The sequence below is a fragment of the Alosa alosa genome, chromosome 4 (assembly GCF_017589495.1).
Source record: "Alosa alosa isolate M-15738 ecotype Scorff River chromosome 4, AALO_Geno_1.1, whole genome shotgun sequence".
Classification (NCBI taxonomy): domain Eukaryota; kingdom Metazoa; phylum Chordata; class Actinopteri; order Clupeiformes; family Clupeidae; genus Alosa; species Alosa alosa.
In genome coordinates this window covers 18,277,089-18,285,248 of record NC_063192.1, presented here as the reverse complement: position 1 = coordinate 18,285,248, position 8,160 = coordinate 18,277,089, and the positions used below count along the sequence as shown (strand labels likewise).

At 43.0% G+C, this 8,160-nt stretch overlaps 1 protein-coding gene across 1 annotated transcript in view; it reads left to right on the top strand.

The window, feature by feature from the left end:
* Window positions 1–1,337: 1,337 nt before the first annotated feature.
* myt1b (myelin transcription factor 1b) overlaps window positions 1,338–8,160 on the top strand; it is a 35,813-nt gene continuing 28,990 nt past the window's right edge. Inside the window, 1 exon segment of the mRNA XM_048240272.1 lies at window positions 1,338–1,619. The gene's annotated coding sequence lies outside the window, so the exon portion shown is untranslated.

Sequence of the window (8,160 nt, the reverse complement as noted above, 5' to 3'; positions counted from 1 at the left end):
ACACCTGGTCTCGTGGTCTTCTTCTTGGACAGTGTGCGCCTCCAAAACATCCCATCGGTGTGTCTCCTTTATTCGGTGTTTGTTTTGTTTTCCGGCCCTTTCTTTATTCGATTGTGTTGCTGGGTTTGGGTTCACCTACGCGCTGTGCGCCGCACAACTGAAATCATATTGATGCGGCGTGGACGCCAGTGATTGATTTCAGCCCCAATGCATAACAATGGGATTGCAAAAAAAGAGTCTGGCGCAAAGAGATAAGAATTTAATAGAATTTCTGAAAGGCGAAGGTTGGTTTTTTGAATATTTCCCCCTTGCGCGGCATGGCGACAGAAGATAAAGAGTGGCATTTGTGGAGAATATTCTCAAATGGCTTGTAATGAATGGTTGTCATTTTCACTAATGGTTACAAAACAAAGCAAAACAACGGTGTGTGTAACATTTGGGAGCAATTCCAAGTTGCATTTGTCTGCTTTCTTGTTGATGGAAGCTAAGTAGAACAGAGTAAGAAAACAATTATTTAATACTGCTTTTAGAACCTTAGACTGGCGAGACAATAATTGAGACTTTTCTCTTACATCAAAACTGTGCCTGCCATGCAGGTCCGTGGGTTGTAACTGTATTGACAAGGCCCCTCGTTTGAAAAACTTTGATTTTTGACTGACGATTTGATAGACAAAATTGACAATGTTAATAACATGCAGCAGGCTATTAGATGATACGCTACTTTACCTCCTAGGCTTAGAGAATAAGTTATCTAATGTTCTGTACACCAATTGAGACATGTACATCAGTACATTTTGGGTGAAAGTGTCCAGTGACAGAATTACAGGACAGAAGCAGTGGGGGGAGGGAGCAGACGATGGTAGTATATACATGTTTTGTTGTGTATTAAAGATTAATCGCTTGGCCTGAAATGAGGACCAAAAGTGCCTCTTTAAATTTTCTATTCTAGCTGCTCCTCATGAATGCTCCTCCAAGGTAATTTTTCCACTGATTTCGAAGAGATATGCAAGTCCGAAACTTTATTATTTCCCCCCACCCTGAATCCCCTCTGCTCATACTAAGATGTGAAACACATCTATAGCAACCCCTGTGTTCACTCCCCCCACCCCCGCGCCCGTGTATGTGGTCTTGAGGAGAGAAAAAGCCTGTGAGGAGGAGAGTATCTCTACATGCCCATTGAATTATGATGGGGGGGACCCAAAGCCCAGCCCATCTGATGTTGTAGGTTTTACTACAGCTTCTGTGATGTCATGGCAAAGGGCGGAGGGAGGAGGTGGGGGGGACAATGGCTCATAAGGGAAAGGTAAGTCAATATTACGTTTTCTCGCTGACAAAGGCAAATGAAGCCATGTTTTTGCTTACAAACAAGTAACGTTTACCGCCCCGATCCGAGCTCCGTGAGCCCGTGGCCGCATCAGTGGAGAACGACTCCCGCATTCTCGTTTCATTGATTTGGATATACCTAATATCCAATTGGATGTTATGGGACAAATAGTGTGTTGATTAGTTTTTTAAAGAAATCTGGGATACCTAGAAGCATCCTACGCGGCACTGTTCAGGCAGGAAAGATAAACATATAGTTTTGTGCGACGGAGATTCTGGGATTTTCTGCTATTCAGGTACTAAATACATATTTTATTATTATGTCATATCATTATGCACACGTTTTACAGTTACTACTAACACTCAGTAATGGTGTTAGCACATCTTAACGGTGTAGGCTGACAAATATCTCACTCTTGAGACTTTAGGTTTGCTTTTGGAAATTTGGTTGCTTACTTAATGCACACGGTGATGTACGGAGTTAGAAAAAAAAATGTTGCTGTTAGCTTCGCTGGATTCTTTTTGACTCTTGTTTAATGTTTATCTGGATCTTGTCTTACCATGATGATCGACCTTAGCGATGAAGGTTAAGTGTATGCAATCGGGGAATACAATTAATAATATGAAATATTTTTTTTTCGATACGTTAAATAAATAATTCTACTTTTGTAAATGGTAATTTATCTTCTATGCATGATTGATTACATAGATCAGTTATTGCTGCTCCTACATGATGCTGCGTCTCACCATCGCTAACTTATGGCATCCTGTGAGCGAGATGTGTCAGATGTTATGTTGTGACGATTCTGCTTTTAACCTGAACCACATTGCTGGTGCGGAGTTCTAAGTGGAAAAGTAATGGAGGAACTGCCAACTATGGCGCTGTGGTAGGATCACGGTGACATGGTTGTTTATTTGCGGAAAACAGTGTGCGCGACTGCGTAGTTCATTTGATGGTGGTTTCCTATGTGCCGTGCCTCGGTACTATCGTTGCTCTCGTATGAGCGAGATTTTCTAGATTTCTACGATTACATGTCCATCTCATCCTAGCTGGTGTCGGGGGATTTTTCCTCTCTGTTAGCCTATTTGAATACGTTGGCATCTGTTTATCAGTAGCACATACTGTCCAAACAGCATGGGTTTTAAGTGATTTTCTTTTTTACTTGCGACAGCTGTGTATCTGCAGTCAAAATCGCACGGTTTCAGGGGAGCATGCAGCACTCGTACTTAGTTCCATATGGCTCTATGTAATTAAGGTCGAACAATGGGCGTAGCACAGGACTCCCGGCCGAGCTCACGGATGAAGGGGAGGAGGGGTTTGGCCATTTGATTTTCCGCAGCAGAAAACACAGAGATGCTCTCTTTAAATGTCAACCGCCCCTAGTGAGATGTGCAGGAAAAAGTCAGGAGAAGCAGTTAGCGGATGAGAGCTGAGGGCAATAGCACTCGCTAGCTGCGCCCGACTACCGCCCCTGATGAGTTCTATGAGTGGTCTCAGGCGTAAAAGCTCATTTGCGTTAAATTACTTTATGCTCAGCTCGCGCGCACACGTTTGTTTGTCCAGTAGGCCTACAATTCAGTGCATTTCACGAACTATTGTGTGCATGCATCATCATCTAAGATGGTGGATGCAGAGCTGACCGGGTCATATTATCATTATTTATGTTGGCAAAAGTTCCACCTTCCTGTAACTGTGCGTTACTACTTAACTTTTGGTTTTAGTGATTTTCATATGGAGTAATACCCCTGTAGTCTTGTATGGTACAAATGATAGTTAATAGACGATTTCTGTTGATTCCAGCACATATTTTTCATGACTTTTACACTACCATTATCCAAAGCCTTTTATCAGTAGCCTTATATGTTCTTTGGGAATACACCTCATGACCTTGGTGTCGTTGGTTTCAGTGATCTATCATGAACTACTCTTAACTCAAACGTCACCATTGCAACTCACCATCATGTCACTAGTATGCTACAACTATAGGTTACTAGGCTACTACAACTACTTCTGCTGCTACTTCTACTAGTAGTAGCACTGACTACTACTACTACTACTACTAATAATAATAATAATAACAACAATAACAATACTAGCAACAACAACAACAACGTATTTTACACTTTTGAGAGGTTGAATACAGTACTGTACATTTTGTTCAGACTATAGGGTTGTATTCAGCGTGCGTTGTATAATAAACGAATCCTACTATGCATGGCTATGATTCATGAAGTCGTTTATTTTATCTCTAGCCTTGGAGTGGAAAGGGGTTTAGTAATAACTTTCAGGAGATTGTATCACTGTCCGGAAATTGTGTTGAAATGGTATGAGCCAAAGGCACAGATTATTCCACTAACAGAAGCATTTGGATTCAAGGTGTTACTCTTGAAGAGCCGGCTATTTTAACCAGCAGAATTGTTTTGTGACTTGCTTGTGTTTGTGTTTCTACGTATTTTGCCTTTCACTTACCTATATGATGTTCACTGAGCTATCATTTCTTCTCAAGCTCTCTTTGAGGTGGAATTCTAGAATGCAATACCAATAGGCACTACATCGCGTGGATCATCCAATCAAGATCCTTGTTGAAAAAATATACATTTCATATTCATATCAACGTGCGCGAGGTAGATACATTTTCGTGGCACTTCCGTGTTCTGAGAAGGTGTGGCATTAAAATTCATCCATCGCCCGTGGTGACGGCAGCAGGTGTCGGGGAATTGCCAGAGAGGGAAGAGCAATAAATATGTCGAATAGAACAGCTGGGCCAAATTGCGCCCTTGTCATTCAGAGCACACAAGTAAGCCAAACCACGAATGCTAGGGTCAGGGTCGCCTCTGCCATCAATAAAGAAAAGTGCCATTAGTAATAGGCGAAGAGCCTTGAAACACTGAATTACATCCACACTAGCGATCAGGGCGAGCCATATCAGAATGCATCTTGTGTGTTATTTACTTTCCCATTAGCGTGTAACTGTATTGTTTCACCGAGGCTAGTTTTGAAGCACCATTCATGGCGCGGAACAGGTGTGCTGGAGACTATTTCTGGAGCTGGAGGCTTTCTGAAATGGACCTGTTTGTGGTTACAGAGGACGGGTTTTGTAGTGTAGTCTCAGCAACAGGCTATGGCCATAACCTTGAGAGCGCCACTGTTCTTTTTCCTGGTTTGGTTGCAGAGTGCCTAGGAAAGCCTTGATGCTCTCAGACAAACAATAAAGGAAAGAATCAATTAATAGGACGAAGATGTGATGCTTTTTTATGTCTGGGAACGTGTTCTGACTAGGAGTTCTGCTGGGATGGTAAAGTCTGTCTCCCACATGTAGGCTGCATGTCTGCTTGAGGTTTTTCTCCTTCCTGAAAGGCACTTTGTCTAGCTCCGCCATGGAGCGGTGTATAATTTCATTAGTGGGTCTAGCATGTATTTCACGTGACCTTCCGGGGGGATGTAATAGGCCTAAATCATTTACTATCCTTGCTAATCAGAAATGAAAACGTCTAAAGTAGGCCTACCATTCTAAATTTACAGGATAGAAAGCATAATAACAGCAGGGCACAGCACCAACAATAATAGCCTAATAATAATAATAATAATAATAATAATAATAATAATAATAATGCATAGTGATGTTTTCATGATTTACATAAGAGATGAACATTGTACTTTCACCATTGCCCTTCTTAAGGGTATTTTCTGTTCTGTCGGTTAATCATACAAAGTTACTTTCTAAATCCTGCTTAACTCGAACTGGGGTGTGGTGCCGGGTCGTCCTGAGGATTACCCTTGTGCCATCCTCCCGTATTTAATCTGAACTATGGATGTAATATCTAGTCCCTGCTGGAAAGAAGAGAAACTCCCACAATTTTAATGGCTGCTTTCACTTAAGAGACCTTTAGCTTTTTACCCCTTTCTCTACCAGCTCTCTAGTAATATAATTGAAATTGCGGCTGATTGTGCTCTCAAAAACATTACTTTTTGAAATGAATGGCATGACTAGACAGTTGGCTTGTAGTATGGCAGTCTCCACCTCCCCCTCACTTCGCACTGAGTGCTGAAGTACTCACTCACTTCTAATGAATTTGCTCTTCAATTTCGGTACACCTGGGCCTTTTGGCAAATTTCTGAGTGCTGTATGGAGGTGGATTAGGACAAGGCCATCCAAAAGACCCTGGAACAACAGATTCAGCTTTGAGGAATTGGGGTTTAGTGGTAAACTTTGAAAGGGCCACAGTTACAGCAGTCACACAGTGCTGTGAATGGTGGACAGAGTAGGAGCTCCAGCTGATAAATATATGGAAAGGCATTACTGTGTGCGTGTGTGTGTGTGTAGAGAGAAAGAGTGTTTGTTTAATACATGTCAAAACAATGAGTACAAGCAATGAATTTTAGGCCCTTTTGAATATTTATTATTAACTACAGACTTATATAAGAAATTCAATGAGTGTGTGTGTGTGTGTGTGTGTGTGTGTGTGTGTGTGTGTGTGTGTGTGTGTGTGTGTGTGTGTGAACGTGCACATGCATGTGTGTTTGTGTGTGTGTAAAATGATTGGAGATGTAACATGCCTGCCTTTATCCACCCATTGCACTCTCTGCCTGCAATCAAGAGTGAGAGGTGAATAAAAGAGTTATAGAGATTGAGTTGGACAGGAGGTAGAAGAGTGTTCAGGATGTGGTGGAGAGAAATAAAATGTTTATTGGATGGAAAGAGAGAGAAAGGTTCACCCGGGAACCGTTAAATGAAAGCATTTGTATGACATGTTAAAAAGGTCTTCTCTTTCCTTTTCTCTTTTTCTCTTACTTTCTATCATGTTCCAGGTGTTATGTTCTCTCTTTTCAATGCCTCTCTCCCTTTTCCCATATGTCCCTCAGTTCTCTCTCTCTCTCTCTCTCTCTCTCTCTCTCTCTCTCTCTCTCTGTCTGGTACTTATCTCCTGCATGTCGCTCTAGTAGCTGCAGGGACCTGTATGAGTGCCCAGTCAAGGACAGATGGATGTATGACACCCCAACCCACTGTCAGGAAACAGAACAGATTGGGATGGAAGCAGGGAAGAGGAAGAAAGAGAGAGATAGAATGAAAAAGAAAGAGTGTGAGAGTGAGATGGAGAGAAATAAAGTGCCAAAGATCAAACAAGGCAGAGGAGGAGATTGAGAGCGACTGGCGGCCCCTAGCCCGTTACGATCGCTTAGCGAGTGCAGTGACTCAGAGCTGGATCCCTCTCGCAGGCTCGGAGCGACTGAGTAATCAAAGTAACGTGGAGTATCCACCCTTAAAGCTACGCAGATAAACACTGCCAGAGGGAATCAGAACGCTCACCTCATTTTTCACGAATATTCGGAGAGCGTATGGTTTCAAACTCGATGGGCAGAGAGGCGGGCAACGTGTAGAGAAAACTCTACTGATCAACCTGGGCCCCCTGCGTGGCGCATGAGAGATCCCTGGGATACCAAACTCCCCCGTGGACTCTGATAAATGTAATGATAGTTTTAATATTGCGCCCAAGAGTGTTGAGGATTGAGCCGAGGAGGGATTTTGAGGGATTTTTTTTTTTCATCAGGTTTTATCAGGACTCTCTTTTATCACTTTAACTTGCATGTCTGTCAGGCAGAACGAGAGAGGGGGATGGTGAGGATCAGCTATTACCCAGATGAAAAAAGCAAGGGGGGGAGAAAGAGGCTTGATTTATGGATGATTCATTATTTACTGACCGCTCTCCCCTCCTCCAGTCCACCCACCTCTCTCCTCCCCATCTTCCCCATGCTCTCCTAACTACTAAAAGCTCAATAAAAATGCGCAAATTTGATTGATTCTAATAGCGGACTGACAGAGAATCCAGCTGGTGCACTTTGCATGTTTTTCCATGTATGTGTGTGTGCATGTGTGTATGTGCACAAGCATTGATGTGTGTATGTGTGTGTGTGTAAGAGAGAGAGAGAGAGAGAGAGAGAGAGTGTGTGTGTGTGTGTGTGTGTGTGTGTGTGTGGTGTGTCCAGGTACACACCTCTATTTTTGAGGTTATGTGCCAAATAGTTAAATATGTATGATTGTGTGTTTCCTTTTCCATGATTATGTGTCTATATGGGTGGGTGGATGTGATACATGTATTTGTGTTGTGTGTATGTGTGCCCCCATTCACGCACACCCCATCTTCTCCTCTAGTTAATAAGAGTGCTTAGAGTGTATGTTCAGGGCCCAACCCCCTACTCCCCCCTACTCCGCCCCCTCCTCCTCCTCCTCCTCCTCCTCCTCCACACACTTCCTCTCTGGGCCCGACCTCGCAACTGAGTCCTTTGTGATTCTTCTCAATGAGCCATCCCATTACGGATTCCATTTGAAATGTGATTGTTTGTTGGTTTACTTGGTTGTTTTGGGTTGTAATGGGTGTTTTGTGTGATGATAAAATCAGTCTTAACGGCATTTGATTTTTCTTTTTCCCCCACTGTGTTCTGAGTTGGTCTCTATCTTTCTCTGCTGGCTTGCCCTTCTCTGTCTCTTTGGCTTTTGCCTCTTTGCTGATGTTGATGTTTTGAAATGACATGTTATTTTCTGTAGAGGTGGACAGGATGAGTTTGCCTTGGTTGGGTCTTCTACTGCTGATTCTGGCATTTACAGCAAGAACTGACTTGACTTCTCGTCCCCTCTCTACCACTCTCTCATTCCCTCTCTCTCACTCTATCTCTCCCTCTCTTTCACTCTGCTGATGCTGATGTTTAAAGTTTAGTGCTTTTTTTTTTCTCTCTCATCCTGCCTGCTGCCCGGACGGTGCATTTCGGGGGCAGGCAGGCGAGCTGAGAAAAGATAGCGTGTAAGAGAGAGAGAGCGAGAGAAAGAGAGACTCTGCTGA